The sequence below is a fragment of the Dermacentor albipictus genome, chromosome 6, assembly GCF_038994185.2.
Source record: "Dermacentor albipictus isolate Rhodes 1998 colony chromosome 6, USDA_Dalb.pri_finalv2, whole genome shotgun sequence".
NCBI classification, from domain to species: domain Eukaryota; kingdom Metazoa; phylum Arthropoda; class Arachnida; order Ixodida; family Ixodidae; genus Dermacentor; species Dermacentor albipictus.
This window is the reverse complement of record NC_091826.1, coordinates 51927870-51944165: the sequence shown is the minus strand read 5'-3', so window position 1 is coordinate 51944165 and position 16296 is coordinate 51927870. Positions and strand designations below refer to the sequence as shown.

Below are 16296 nucleotides of genomic sequence, written 5' to 3'. Positions count from 1 at the left end.
CATCATGACTGGATGTAGGGGCGTAGACCTGTACAATCTTCATTTTGTACCTCCTATTAAGTTTCACAACAAGACCTGCCACCCTCTCGTTAATGCTATAGAGTTCCTGTATTTTACCAGCTATATTCTTATTAATGAGGAATCCGACTCCTAGTTCTCTTCTCTCCGCTAAGCCCCGGTAGCAGAGGACGTGCCCGCTTTTTAGCACTGTATATGCTTCTTTTGGCCTCCTAACTTCACTGAGCCCTATTATATCCCATTTACTGCCCTCTAATTCCTCCAATAGCACTGCTAGACTCCCCTCACTAGATAACGTTCTAGCGTTAAACGTTGCCAGGTTCATATTCCAATGGTGGCCTGTCCGGAGCCAGTGATTCTTAGCACCCTCTGCTGCGCCGCAGGTCTGACCGCCGCCGTGGTCAGTTGCTTCGCAGCTGCTTTGGACTGAGGGCCGGGGTTCGATTGTTGTGTTCATATACGAGGTTGTGGCCAAGTGCTGCACCAGGGTGGCCAATCCTGCTCTGGTGAGGGAGTGCGTTACCGGTTCTGGTCCCCGGGATCAGGCCACACCCCAGGCCTGTTTGTGCAATTTCATCAACACGCGGATTTTTTTTTAATGCGGTGGGAAATCGCCGGCACCGGGATTCGAACCACGGACCTCTTGCACGCGAGGCGGGTGTTCTACCTCTACGCCACCGTTGCACCCTGTGGGCATGTTTAGGCAGCCTTTGTTGTTCCCTTGCGCTAACCAGACGAGAAGAGAGTCGTTATCGATCGACGATATATATATATATATATATATATATATATGTATATATATAAAAACCGAGCCTTCGTATGTGTATTGTCTCCCAGAGAGAACGGAGTATGTGATTAGTTGACTCGTCGTCGAACGCACCCCGTAACTCGTTGCTCCGTTACGCAAGAAAACGCGCCCTTTCCATCGGCGCCTTTCTATAAGCGGCTAAAGTTCGACTACTCTGCCGCCCCCCCCCGCCCCCGTCCTCCCCCCGAAGAAGGGAGAAAGAGAAACACAAACGCTATTCTCTTTAAAAGAAGGAATCAGAAGCAGGACGAAACAAAGAACTGGGAAGGACGCTGCTCTCGCGCCGTGTTGCAGAAACAAGATAAACACGCCATACAGCGACTGCAAAACCGATAATGTCGCTACGGCTCCGCGCACAGGACTCAATGCAGTCCGTGTTGTGAAAAGAGAGCTCGCACTATTGCACCAGGTGCTGGAATCTTGTTGCCGTGCGCAGTTTAACAAAGTAAATAATCGAACTGCGCTGTTTTCCCGCTGATGTATCCAGTATGCTCTAACAGTATCCGACCAAAGCATTGCTGTTGCTATAATAGGATCTTTGTAGCCGTGCGTGTGGTCTTGTCTTTCTACTTGGCGGCGTATACAATTTTTTACTGCTGTATAAGCGGCAGGGTTAGTCTGAAGGCAAGCGCAAAACATAAAAAAGATTGGTTATAGCTCGGGTTTTCTATAGTCGATACAATCAACATGGTGAGCAAGCAAGAAGGGAAAATAAGTAAATGCGTCAAGCAGTATTGACAAGATACGCACTACAGGAAGGTATGTGTTCTGTAGACCGGTACGAAGAACCAAGCAAGCTAGAGAGCCTGACGGCTGCAACAAAACCCAGGCGCGCCTATATTACCACAATCGAGCAATCTAACTACAACCTTCTTCTTGAACGGTGTTATCATGCCGGCTTCTTCAGCTCCTTTATATCAGTTTTCTATGATTGTACATGTTTATTATTTCTTTGAATAAGGTTTTCCTTTCTGACGCCAAGCCGTATACGACAACTCGGTCTCTGGTGGATGATTATAGATGATCCGCTGCAATATGCAAGTACCACTGTGTGACAAGGCTGAAACAGGAAAGACGCTTGTTGTTGTTGTTGTTGTTGTTGTTGTTGGAGACGGTAGTTTAGGTCACTTGTCATCTTGCTCGAGTGATTTCCAAATTCCGTGACGGGATGCGTGGATCAAAACAAACGGTTGAGTACTTCGACGTGACCCAACATACACTTCTTGAGAAATCAACAGAAGCATATTTTTTACAACAGTGCAAAAAAAAAAGCGACACGCTGCTTACCTGTTCGTCTTCCAACCACATTGCCAAAATAAAATGTCTGCTGGTTTCCCGGAAACTAGGAGCAATAACTTGCTCCGCCGAGAACCATGTTCGATGTATAGAATGCCCATTGTACGTCGCCCGCTACATCAGACGTGGTAAGTATGTGGTTTAACGATGGCCGAAATTATATATCGGAGGAGTGTACATTGGGCCGACCGGACATTGTGTTAACGTTCGTTCATGCCACTCAACACGAAAACGCCTTGAGGTGGTGTGCCGATCTCCCTTCTGTCCGGTCGTTGTCGGGACAGTGTGCGCGTGGCACCATTCCCCACCACCGCCATGGTCACAGGGCACAAGGACTAAAGCACCCGGGAAGCTGCTCAAGCGTTAAGGATTTTCGAGAGATCAAAGTATATGCGTTAGCCATCCTTCTATTGCTCTGACAAAGGCGGATTTTGCATTCCTTCACTGCTCTTAACTAGCGCTTGCAATGTTCGCTCGAACTGTTCCGCGCTGATGTGTCAGTGTTTTCTGTCTTCTATTCTAGGTTGTCGTTGTTGTCCGTACTACACACGCCCCCTTTTATTTCCATTAACCTTTCAGTTGTCCGACAGCGCTTGTCTCGTCTTTCTCTTTCTGTGGCGTTGTTCACTGAGCGTAGCTATGACGGATAACTTCCAATTCGCCCTTTTCGCCATCCTTGTACGGTCCGCCGAAGAAGGTCGGGTATGCATAATTTGTAGTTCTACTCGTAGAAACAGTAACTATACAAAAAGGCTCTTCAAAAGCCTTCCTGTAGAGTCGCACTACGTTCTGCTCCAGCGATTATGGTCAGTTTTGGAACTCAGAGCACTAACTCTGGTTCGTGTTGTCAAATGATATCCTCCTAAAAATTATCTATCGTAAGAAACCAAAAAGCAAAGACACCACCGACAACATAGGGGGAATTACTTGTATTTACTAATTCATTTTTAGAAATTTTAAATTAATGGAAATGAAATTGGATAAAAATGCCGCCAGTTCTTTTTTTCACTCACTTTCATTTTCAGTAATTAATCATTTCTTTAACTGAATTAGCAAGTACTAGTAATTTCCTCTATGATGTCATTGGTGTCTGTTTTTTGGCTTCTTATCTCATGATTAATAAAAACCAGGCCCCACTGTTCCCTTTCTTCTCGTAGAAATTTTCTAGGAGAAAATGGTTAAGCACTTAAATCTCGTGGCTGTATAGGCCGGCGCTAAGGGTTGAACTGCCGCTTTCCAAAATGCGAAACTGCGGACCACGTATTTAGAAACTACTGCGGTCGACGCTTGCGTTAGGCAGCAGGACGTGTCTCGGCGCACACTGGGGATCGTTCGGCGTAGTGTGCAGTTCGCACGAGACGATTGTAAGCAAAATAGTTTAGCGCCGAAAACTGCAGAATCAGCAAAAACTAGTGAAACCAGCTAGAGCTGGAAGTTTTTTTTTTCGTCAACTGGCTTGTGGGAGACCCCCCCCCCCCCACTCATGTTTCCGCCGGGCGATTAGCATCCCACCAAAATATTGTCACATTCTCATAACCACTGCTCATACTTGCCAGAACCGATCACTTTCAGTTTAGTCTGCCAAAAAGTGGCTCCATATTACACGCAGAGCTCGAACTTGTGGAATCGACGCACATTCCAGTGTCGATGTGGTCATGGACCTTGAGTGCTGCAAATAATAGGTGAACCGGGATCGAGCCAAGGTTCTCATTCCCGTTCGGTAGCTTTGCTTTACTTTCTACTTTTCTGTATGAAGCTCAATCTTCTTTTTTAGCGCAACACTATACCTCCACTGACATAAAGAAAGTTAACAGTCACGTTAGCGTACGCTAAAGAGTATGAAGACGAGACCCCGCGCGCTCACAAGGCGTTCAATAAATTACTTCACATTCTCATTCGAATGCGTTGTTACTTCCTATTACATATTGTCTGCCACAAAAGGTCGTGGGTTCGCGTACATTAATCTACTCTATCCTAATTAAATGAGCCTTAATTACCTTCGCCTTCATTAACACTGTGGATCGTGGGCCCAACTCCCGTCAGAGGTCGAGGATTCAACCCCCGATTTCGGTGCCATTGAACATTGGTGCCATAACGCCGGTCAGTTAATTTTTTCGTCCCATGAACCATCTAAGGCTTTCGCCCTATTAACCAATGACTTCCTAAGTTTAACTATGAGTGCTGGCATTTTACGTGCCGGTAGCTGTACCTACGACAACCAGAATAGGATCCTGAAAAAGGAGACAAGCTGAACGGCAGATCTGAAGCAAAGCGAGCGCACGGGGCGTGGAAAATGAACGTTTCTTTTTTTGGTGGAACACGTTTATAACAGACAGTATAATGACTATCCCATAGGTTAAGGGAAAGAAACGCGCCGATTCGGGTGTCAAAAACCTTTTGCATGCGCGAGAGGCGCCTGCCGCTTCCGCGTCTTCGGTTCCTCAGGCTGAGCCGTCGCTGCGGATGCCGGAGGGATTTGTACGGGCGTCACTGCGGTGAGCACATGAATGGTTTTTGCACGCCAGCCACTTCCGCATCGGTTTCTGCTTGCCGCTTCTACAGGAGCGCCACGGGTGTGAGCAAGCTGCCGCCTATGGCAGGAACGGCTCGTGAAGCAGCATGAGATCAAGGCATTCCGCCGAACGGCACAATAATTATGCACACAGAGAGCGCGTCAGAAAGGGAGGCCACTGGGCGTTGTACGTCTGACGACCCGCAGGCACCATACGACGGCTGCGGATCACGGGATCACGTGGACTTCAACATTGTGGGCGAAAAAAAGAAACGCTTGGTTGGAAGCCGGGACTAATGCGGTGGCATTATTCGGCTTTCGAACGGTAATTACAAGGCAGAGACCTGCGTCAAGAAAAAAAAATGGCCAGGCTTAGCTTGGTTAAGCCAAGAATGCGTTGCATATTGCGCGAGTTGGGGCCCAGCTTTTCCTCCGGCTGTCGTGACGTCACGTCACGTCGTTGCGCTAAAGGTCAATGGCGGCTGCCCGGCCGCGCCCAAGGGCTGAACTGAGCGATTGCAATATGCAACGCATAAAAATAGAAGCAACTTAATAACAAACATACCAAACTTAAAAGAGAATAGACCCACATATGAGACGCGCAGCAATGAACAATGGCTCATACCCTCAATGGTGGCTGCCCGGCCGCGCCCAAGGGCTGAATTGAGTGATTGCAATATGCAACGCATAAAAAAAAACCGTAGCTTTTATACCGTAATGTGCGACGCATGTGCATCGAAGTGGAGTCTCGAATCTGATTCGCTCACCTATAGGTTGTGGAAATGCGAAGGTTCTGGAATCGTTCCCCACCGGCGGCAAGTTGTTTTTTTCATCCACTTTCATTTCCATCGATTTATTGTTTCTTTATTTCATTTATTGAGCACAAGTAATTTCCCCTATGTTGTACTTGGTTTCAGTGTTTGTTGGCTTCTTATGGTACACCTATAGGTATGCGAGAGTCCATATCACAGTTTTATTTATTTATTACGGACATATGTTTGAAAAATCGCTGATGAGCGATTGCGTTGTTCCGCATAGTATGCAGGTGAACTTATGGAAGGAGCAGTAAAGACCTGCAAGAAGAATTAAAGTGTGCTGGTAGCTAATTACAACAAAAAGAATTTATTAACGTTTTGTATAACTACTAACATTGAGTCACATGTTGCAATTGCGAAATTGAAGCCGTGCTGTATTGCAACCACTTTTTTTATAGCAGAATTGGAAAATTAACCCCGTTTCCTAGGCATCTCGGTTCAAAATTTCAGACTGAAATACATTGTCATTACAGTTGTGTTTCCTAAATGGGGCGCCAAGCAACTCGGTTTTGATTTTATGTGTAACTTTTTTTGCCGCATTGGGGAACCGCTACGTCGACAAGGGTTTTAGTACTGCATGACTTCACAACTGCTGGCCCTCAATTTAGCAAGTGAAACACGTGCAGCACGTGTAATATTTAGAAAGATAATTAGTGAATGGTTGTCATTAGCTATCGCACATGTAACGTCGGCCTACACAGGTAATCCGCTCGAGCATCTTCAGCAGTGCTATATGCTCCACGCAATTTTCATAATTTTTGGACTCGAACGTTTTCACCATGCGTCGCTTCCGTTCGTTGTCTCCGGACATACGGGTGCACCTCCCGCCCTGGGTTACCACGACGTGGACAGACCACGCTCTACCGTCTGTGGCTAGGCGTTGCCTTTATGATCTCATAGTACTCATATGCTTTACTTATTGGAATGACCAACAGCCCCACGTGCGACACATGCAAAAGCGATGAGAAACTCGAGCATACTATCTGTTTCTACCCGTGATATAGTGCCCAGGGAGAAGTGTTGTGCAGAATACTGGACCATTTGGACAATCGTCCACTATCAGAACACAAAGCTTTGGGTCAGTGCTCCGAACGAACATCGGTGTTGAAGGCCTTACTCGCATTAATAAGGTTCCTGCCGTCTACGGGGCTTCACGATAGATTTTAAAAACGCCGTCCCCTACCGCTCTATTGTGTACGTACATTGTTCGTGCTTGTTTCTATATCTGCCCCTTCCACTCTCTTTCTCTTTTTCTCCCCCTTATCCCTTCCCCCCGTGCAGGGTAGCCAACCGGAACTACCTCTGGTTAACCTCCCTGCCTTTCTCTATATCGTTTTCTCTCTCCAGAAATGTTGTAAAAAAGAAAAAAAAATACTAAGAAAAAAAAATGATGGTACATTCGCTTCATCGCACATAGGAACGACTTCCCGGACCACACTGCATTCACATTAAACTGCAAGACGTCTCGTAAACTTCTACGAGCTGAATTCTTCATATGGTGCATAATAACGTTCCACTGTATTTTTACTCGGTTTTGTGCCTTGGATATGGTACATTATTCGACTTTGTATTAGGTTTTGTGTGTTGTGTGTTCTTTTTTTTTTTTTGGGGGGGGGGAGGGCGTATATGGTATGTTGGATCGCTGCCCTTCATTGGGCCTCTAAGGTTTTGTAAATAGGAGCATATTTAACAAATCGCAGCCATGGAACGGTCGCGTGATCAGTGCTGGTCGAAGCAACGCAACACTGTTCGGGGTCCCACCAAAATTACTTTTTTAATAGCATGTTTCTCTTAAGTATCTATGCATTCGAGCGAAATATGCGATTATGCGAATAAAGCGGCTGCTTTATTTTAGCTGAATTTCATAGCTGTCATTCATTAAAAACTCTGATTCACTCGTGCAGAAAGAATGCAATCAAAAATTCACGTTATTTCTAATTTCTTTTACTGGTACGCGGATGATATACGCGAACCGGTCTGTTCAAGCGCCCGTTATGATAACAGCAGAACTGTGTGCCATAACTCAGTTGTAGTTGTAATGGTCGCAAATTTTTCTCAGAGATTTTTCTTCGCGACTCTTTCTCGAAGAGCCATCAAAAACTGGTCACTAAGCTAAAACAAAGCGAACGGACTTCACTAATGCGCGCACAAACCACATTTGCGCAGATATCTTGCTGCACGGGAGCTTGACCTTTCGCAGGACCGTGATCGTATATTCAACTTCTGCTGGAAAGTGACACTTGGCACCGATATATGTTAGGGAAAAAATATATATACATATATTTTCAGGCTGCACCTATTGGTCCTAGTAACAGCCATGCCACCCGCGTGATATCGTGCAGATAACTCAGATTGTATCTGTTACCCAACCCCAAAATAACGTATATAAAGATTTGCTGAATAAACTGCAGCGCGTTGTACTGAGAAATAATTTCTGTCTTACGTGACAGGACAGCAGGCCGCAACCATTGAACATGTGCTGTACGTCCAACTAACTTCAACCTTAGCTCTTATAAAGTTCTGCCGACCTTGGTTTTGCTTGGAGCGTCTAGTATTTGCAAGTGTAATATGCCGACCTTCTCTTCTTTATGTTTAAGCTCGCTTTGCGGCACAAAACGTTAGGTGTGCGCAAGGTATAAATACATGTATAGTTGATTATGTGTCAGAAAATTTAACGAGGATGTATAGTGAGTACCATGTATCCACGGATGCTAGTCACGTGGGCGGCTTGGGTTCTAGCCCCACTTTCCACGACTAGTGGCGCCCTCACGAGTGCAGTACAGGACAGTTCCGCAAGAGGCGCAGTAGATCTGCGGGTGACGGCAGAAGGGACAGGTCGAGCCGATGGCAGCCCTCCGGTCCGAAGCCCGTAAAGACACGCTGCAGCTTTCACTTTGATTTTATTGAAATTTAGACAATGTACAGTTGTCCAGCTGAAGAGGGCCAAAAGAGACACACGCGAGCACTGACTAAGCCCTAGACAGCCTGCATTCACGCATGCACAGTTTCGACATGGTAAGTTACGAAGTACAAGCAAATTCTTACAGGAAGACTACAACAATTCCCATGCAGCAATATACACGCACCGTGCATTCAAAGCTAGCGTCAATGTAGCACCCGCAGGTATCCTTTAAACACAAACTCCTCGCGGCGGGAGCTACCGGGCGGCCACGTGATCCACGTGACAAGTTACGAATGGTCGTGTAGAGCGTTGAAGGAGTTCATTTTTTTTTAATAGCCATATAGGGCGTGGGGTATTCGCGGGAAGAGTGGCAGTGAATGTATCACTGGAGGTTGGTGACTAGCTGCGTCCCCCTGCATGCGTACCTGACGAAGATGAAACGGTTGTCTAAACGATTCGGGCCGCTTCGCGGGAGCGTCGGAGCTTCACGATTCACTTTATCGGTGAAAGAGAATCCGCTCACTATTTTGCGAAGGTCTCTCATCGCTTGGGCCGAATCTGCGTGTATAACCTGCTTCGGTGTTTCTCGTGGTAGTTGTGACCGCAGCGTAATGAATCCGTCTTTTTAGCTTCGTTTTCTGCTCGGTCAGTCAACGAAAACTGGCTTCTGTTTAAAGAAAAGCTGTGTGCTTTAGTGGAAACGTATATCCCCCAAATAAGAATAACAGGCGATAGACAGAACCCTTGGTTCACCAAGCACCTTCGACGGCTCAGAAACAAGAAGAAAAGGCTATACGCAACTGCAAAGCGTACAAACTCACCCGTGGTATGGGACAAATATAGCTCATTTTTGAAAGTTTACTGTTCATCTTTAAGAGAGGCTAAAGAAAAATACTACTCTCAAGATCTACCTTCACTACTTAAAAACAACCCCCGAAAATTCTGGCAGGTGATTTCACCCAATAGTGGCTCACATCACATTTCACTAAATGATAGGAATCAAGCTCCAATCAGTGCCAAGGAATGCCCAGTCGTCTTTAATGAATTTTTTTCATCCATATTCACAATAGAAGACCATTCTAATCTGCCGGAAGTCACTGATCTAGATTACCAGTACATGCAATCCATCGATGTAACAGAGGATGGTATCACAGGTCTCATAAATAACCTTAAGTTGACTACTTCTTCGGGTGTCGATAATATTAACTCAAAAATTTTAAAGAATACAGTCACGTTATCTAGCAAATTCTTATGCAATATATTCCGCCAGTCGTTGTCATCAGGCCAGCTTCCCTTAGACTGGAAAATTGCAAAAGTGATACCAGTTCACAAAAATGGTAGCAAGAATTCCCCAGAAAACTATCGGCCTATATCATTGACAAGTATTTGCTGCAAAATGCTTGAACATATCATTGCATCTCACATATATCATCATCTGGAATCAAATAATTTTTTCTTTATTAACCAACATGGGTTTAGGAAAGGTTTGTCATGTGAGACGCAGTTACTAGAATTCACTACAGACTTGCATTTTAACATGGACCATAATCTTCAAACAGATTGCTTTTTTCTCGACTTCTCCAAAGCCTTCGACCGTGTGGCTCACTGTCGTTTAATTTCCAAATTATCCGTTCTCAAGTTAGACTGCTTAACGCTCTCCTGGATTCGTAACTTCCTCACAAACCGTCAGCAATTTACAGTCGTTAATAATTTTACGTCACCCCTTGCATATGTCAGTTCCGGTGTACCGCAGGGTAGCGTACTAGGACCCTTGCTTTTTCTTATTTACATCAATGATCTGCCCAATAACATCTCATCCTGCATGCGTGTTTTCGCCGATGATTGTATAATATATCGACCCATTCGCAGCCTCGATGACCATCGCATTCTTCAAGAGGACCTTCATCTCGTTACCAAATGGTGTGAAGACTGGCAAATGAAACTTAACTCATCTAAATGCCAACTAATGACATTCACGCGAAAAACAACAACTCATAGGTTTTCCTATTATATCAACTCAAATATAGTATCTCAGGCATCAGCATATAAATATCTAGGCGTAAATCTTACACCGAGCCTTTCCTGGGCCTTTCACATTGCAACTATATGCGCAAACGCTTCCAAATCTCTTGGGTATATTCACCGCAACTTGCGTAATTGCCCGTCTAACATCCGTAAATTAGCATTCGTATCATTTGTACGCCCTCAGCTCGAATTCGCGTCCCCTATATGGTCTCCCTACCATGAATACCTAATCCACATGTTAGAAGCCATCCAAAACCGAGCTAGTCGATTTATTTCCCGAAATTACAGCTACCAGTCAAGCATTACTCAAATAAAACTCGACCTTTCACTTCAATCACTGAGTAGCCGACGTGACATAGCCCTCCTGTCCTTGCTCCATAGATATGTTCACCAAGTCAAGCCACCAAACTTGCCACTGGAACGCGCGTCTTGCACATCACGACGACTTTATAATGATTTAAGCCTCACTCGCATTTATGGCAACACTAACGCATTTAACTTCTCGGCTTTACCACGAGCGATTCGGTTATGGAATTCGCTTCCTAATAGCACTGTCGCTCAAATGAGCAATGATAAATTCAGACAACTACTAAACCTACAGTCTTCATCATAACAAATATATTCATCTGTACATATGTCATGTCATATAATACGTTACTTTCTTGTTATTGTGGTTTCAATTTTGTTTGCTTTATGTACTCGCGCAATGTACGTTATTTCGCGCAAGTGTTACATTGCCTTTTATGTTAGAGTGAATTGCCCTTTTCATTCCTTTCCCGATAACGCTTTGTATTGATTTAGCGTTTTCTTTTAACACTGTTTGGAAGCATGTGATCATTACAAACATTTTTAGCTCACATTTTTTAGCGCTCATATATATGTTTTCTCTTGTCATTTGTTCAATGACGCCCCCCTTACTCAATGCTCCCCTTGGGGCCTGTAAGGTACTTTGAAATATATATAGCCAGCAGCCAGGCGAATATGCACGGCACCGCAAGCGCAACTGTGACAGGGACATGTTTGAAGAGGGATTAAGGCTGAATAAGTTAGAGGCAGTAACAATGACGTGGCCGGTGACATTGGCATCGACAAAAGCTTAGACCTCTCCGACGTCTTCACTTGGAGCATGGAAGCCGTGGAGTCCGTCGCTGGTTTGGACTGCGGATGCGACCAAAAAGCTTGCTGTCTCTCTATTGCGCGACCATTTTGGTAGGTTAATGTGGCCGTGCTCTGGAGGACTGGTGTGTTCTTCCCGTGCAACGGTGTAATGCCTAAATTGCCGGGTGATCTGAAAGGTTAAAACGACAGCATGAGCGCCTCTGATGAACTAATTCATCTAACGTGTTGGGGCCTGCTTTCCCCTGCAAGAAAAGCAAAATTGAGGGTGAGGCGTGGAACTCAGTTGACGGTTCGCATTGCATCTGTGTTTGCCACTTCTAGCCGCTTCCAGTCCTTGGCAGTCGTATGTTGAAATTTGGCTCGATAGACGAGCCTTGGCTGCAATATACCGCGGACGAGTGATGGGGCTATCGCACTTCTAGCGCCGCTGGCGTTTGGAGGTATGCGCCTAACAAGATGTAGCAGCTGGGTTGAGCGACGGCGTGCTTCTCTCACCCGTGGAGCTGACAAGCCAGAAACCGCTGTCTAGACCTAAACCCGAACCCCATGTTTGAAACAGGACTATAGTAAACGGTAAGAGAAAGGGTCTGCTGTGCAGCCGGCGGCTGCATGCATACAGTAACTGAGACCGGGGCAGTATTTCTCCACTGAGAGCTCCAGGCCGATGGCTGCCCGTCAGCTGTCAGTCTCATTTAGAGCCTCTTCGGATGCACGTTCCTGTAAATTCAAATCATAGTGGGTCAACCATACCTAGATAAACAGTATGTATACTTGAAATGTGTACATATTCCTCTCCCTCCTCCTCCCGCCGTTGTATAAAGCTTGCATGCGTGGTGTTTATTCATACTCAGTACGAATTCACATCATTCATTCGCACACCACCCGGGAATTACAATTCAACGAACACAACTTCAGACGCGCTTTCAGGCGTCCCAACAATTTTATTTCAACAGTATAGCACGTGCCCTTGAACTCATGAATAGTCTCGTTTTAAGTGCGTTATTTGCGACTCTAGAAACTTTAGACTTGAATTAGCTGCCACACAATTGTGGTGTTTTGTTGTCTTTCCTCTTCCTTCCTTGCTTGTTACGTTCTTGCTAAGTACTATATGACCTTTTTCTTTGTTTAAGCTGGGCCCAATGATTATTTGTGCGTTCGCTTGTATTCTACATTGCATTTCTCAACTGCGTAATTGCACATCTGTTTCTACTTGTAATTACACCCTGTTTAGCACCCCCTCCTCCGCAATCCCCGACTCCTATGTTACGTAATCCTCCAAATCTGGAGTCTGTGAGGCTTTGCGTGCAAGTAAGCTGTGTTGCGCACTGGCATAGTGATGTATGCGTTCGTGAAGTTCCGAGATAACTGCGCAAACATTTGAGAGAGCGCATTACGGGACAATTATCTTCGCTACAAAGAAAGGTCTCACAATGCGAGCTGCTTTAACTACATCGCTTCACGGGCTGTGATGTAAGGGATGTCTGTCCGAGGCGCGGTAATAATACGGCCTTGCTCAATTAGACGGTTGGTCACTCTAATTTGCCAACTGACTTATGTTAACAAACATCACTTTGCGAGTCTTTATCTCGCGGTTGGCTTTTGTCTGCACTCTTGTCTCCGACGCCACAACTCCTCATCGGAAGTTTGAAACACGCCGCACTGCTTGTCGTGGTAAAGCAATTAGTGTCCAGCGAAAGCTAGCAGAAACGAATGATAATAGCAAGTGGTCTTCTTGCTGCTTACCTCCAGTATATTGAATAACACACACCGGCAGGGGGAAACAGTCGTACGCTTTCTGGGGCTTGAGTTGGCAGCGCATTTTTTGTTTGCCAGCAGAGCTTTCTATTTTGCACGTCATTTACTACCCGTGAGAGGCGCCTACTACTCCTTTGTGGCGCCTTAGACTTATACCTTGTCATCTTCACGGCTAACGTTCTTTTTTGCCGTCATTTATAAACCGCACGACCAGCCCATCGTGTCGTGAGGTCATTTAGAGCAGTGGAGTTGGCGGTTCCCGGCTACCTGCGTTTCATTCTGCCTCGGACCCGTCCCAACAAAGCTCTCGTCACTGGCACGAGCCTCAACGCTTAGGCAGTCCCACAAAGGAGCCTGCTTTATCTCGCCCCATTTTCTGCCTTTTTCTTTTGTGGACGTTGTGATGTGCCAAGGACACAATGCTTTCAGACGGGCCTCCGCAGAAGATGACAGCCCCTTCTTCGCAGCTCTGACCCACTCTAATACTTCTTTTGTAGTCGAAAATGGATCACACACTCGCGCTTCCTGAATTCCCTTTAAGAAGGGCGCTTTCGACAACCAGGTTGTTTTCTTCGCACTGATTTTTTTTTTCTTCCTCACTGCATATTCACGCGTTAACTCGACTGCTGCAGGATGTCTCACGCTATAAGCACCTGAGCGACTTTTGTGGGTCCTAATTTTATCGAGCTTGCGTTTTTCTTACTCCTCTCCGAGGGTTCGCAGGCGCGAATGAAGTGTGACCGGGACGGTTACTGAAGCGTGCTTATCGAGCGAGCACGCGGTGTCGGAAAGTGCGAGTGCGCTTGCAGCAAGCTGCGTGGCAGGTCGACCGAGTACCCCGTCACAGTGTGCAGCTCATTCCCTTTCGCGCCAGCGCGTTTGCTCCGCGCAATGCAAGCGCCTCTGCCCAGCGCGCCTGCTTGATTTCCTCCAACAAACCGGCACGCTATACCTGCAGAGTTGCGCTCCATCCGTTTGTCACGGGGCGGTTGCTACCAACCAGGAAGAGGGCGATCGTAAGATCCGTGGACGTCCCTGTGGATGCGGCGCCTCGCGAACGGAAACACAAAGCATGCAGGGCCGACCGCTATTACGTTCGCGAGCCGTAGCCAGGCGTTACAGAGAGAGAGAGAGAGCGCCATAACACAGCGACCTTGCACACCTGACTGACGCCATAGCGTAAAACGCTTCCACTTGAACCCTCAGCGCGAGCATTCTCGGGTGGCGCCGAGCAAACTTTGGAAGTGTGGCGCCCAAGAGGAGGTGTTGCATTGTGGGGCGCCTCCCACCAGTCCACCGCCTTGGCGAGAGCAATCTTCTCCGTCGCGCACCGGCGCACTGACGGAAAGGCACCCCCCCCCCTCCTATACCGTTTGTCTCCCGCAATGCAGCGGGCATGCAAGATTCGCCGAATCCCCGAGAATTCTGTCGACTGCGCCGCTCCACTGTCAGCACGCTCTATTCCCCCGTTTCTTCGCAACCACCATCACACACACACTCTCTCTCTCTTTCTCTCTTTTCCTTTGCTTATTCTTCTTCTCATTCTCTTTCTCCCTCGATCAGCAACGCCTGAAGAGAGATCCCGCGGCGACGTGTCTGCCACAGCCGGGGGCATATTCACTCGGCCGAACACGTTGGGGAGAACGCTATACTCTGACTCTTGGGCGAAACGTAGCCTTCGAAAAAGGAAGAAAGAGATGAAAAGTGAGAGAGAGAGGGAGGGGGGGGTCCAACTCGAGCTTTCAGCTTAGGTGGCTCCGTTTAAGGGGCCACGCGCGAACGATGGACCCCCTTCTCCTTCGGTGGAGAAAACTCTTGCCGTCCCGTGCTGTACGTGTTGGCTGTACGCGTTCCTGACCTCCGCGGCGGCGTCGGCGGCCGAAACAATCTGCACTCCTTTCCTCCTCGATCTTCCTTCTTCATTCCGCGCCTCGTCCACCCGAAGAGGAGGCTGCTGGCCTGCCAGCTGAGGAGCGCGCAGCGGAGGAAGGTGAGAAGGTGCTAGCTGGCAGGATTCAGTTCAGCGATCCATTTTATTCACCCGGGCCGGCCGTCGATAGAACGGACCGGTTCTCCTTTCTCGCGCGCTCCGGCACCACCTTCACGCCGAGGGTCTGTCAGAGGTGAGGGAATAGATGGGGGGAAGGGGGAGGGGGGGAGGCGGCCGTCGTCTTTTGTTCGCGTGCCGTCGACGTGCGGCTCGCAGCTGGGCAACCTGTTTCGACGCGGCGATGCGGACGCTGTCGTTCGGGGGGCTGCGCAACGCTCCCGCGGCGAGAAAGTCCCGTTGCGCGCGGCATCTCGGAAGGTCAAGGCGCTCAGGTGATGACCCGCACCGGGGGAGCAGCCCAGAGGGCGGAGGAACCGTTCGAGCGAAACGAGAAGCTGCCGGCATCGAATTTCGCGCCGCACCCGGGAATGGGTCTGAGGGACACGACACCAGCAACCTCGATGGTCCGGAGTGGCACGCCGTATCGAACGTCTCCGTGGTGTCCGCCGGCTCCTGGAGGAGGATGTAGTTGCTCGGTGACGTCGGTGCTTTCGACGGTCGCGCACGAAGCCGAGGAATGTGTTCGTCGCGATCGGCGTGTCTTGTGTGCTCGTGTGCCAGTGAACGTGAAGGGGTGTAAGGGACTGGTAGGCTACTGCTAGACGTGCTTAAACCGGCGATGTACGCTTTCTTCGCTCCTTCACGCGTTTTATTGAACTAAACTCGTTGAAAAGAAAAATAAGCGCATCTGTTTTGTTGGCGCGTGCCGAATGAATCAACTGTGCCAAAGATCATACTCAGTGCTGAAGACTCATCTCTCTCTCTTTTTTTTCTTCAAGGTAATTATTTTTGAGCTCCACCGTGCGACTTAAGGCTAGCAGACTGGATGAACTGATGTCCTCGTGTTTTACTTTCAAGGACTTCGGAAGCGAGACGACCAAATTTCATCAACATTGACTCTCGTGATTAAGTGTCGGAATCTTACCGCGACTTTCGGAGGAGAGGCATACTTCTAATATGCATCCTTTTCGTTACAAATAAGTCGGCGCGTCACCT

At 47.4% G+C, this 16296-nt stretch overlaps 1 protein-coding gene across 5 annotated transcripts in view; it reads left to right on the top strand.

Annotated features, from left to right (window-relative positions):
- The window catches only part of sha (shavenoid), a 245849-nt gene that overhangs the window by 190175 nt on the left and 39378 nt on the right, over window positions 1-16296 (top strand). The window lies entirely within an intron of this gene.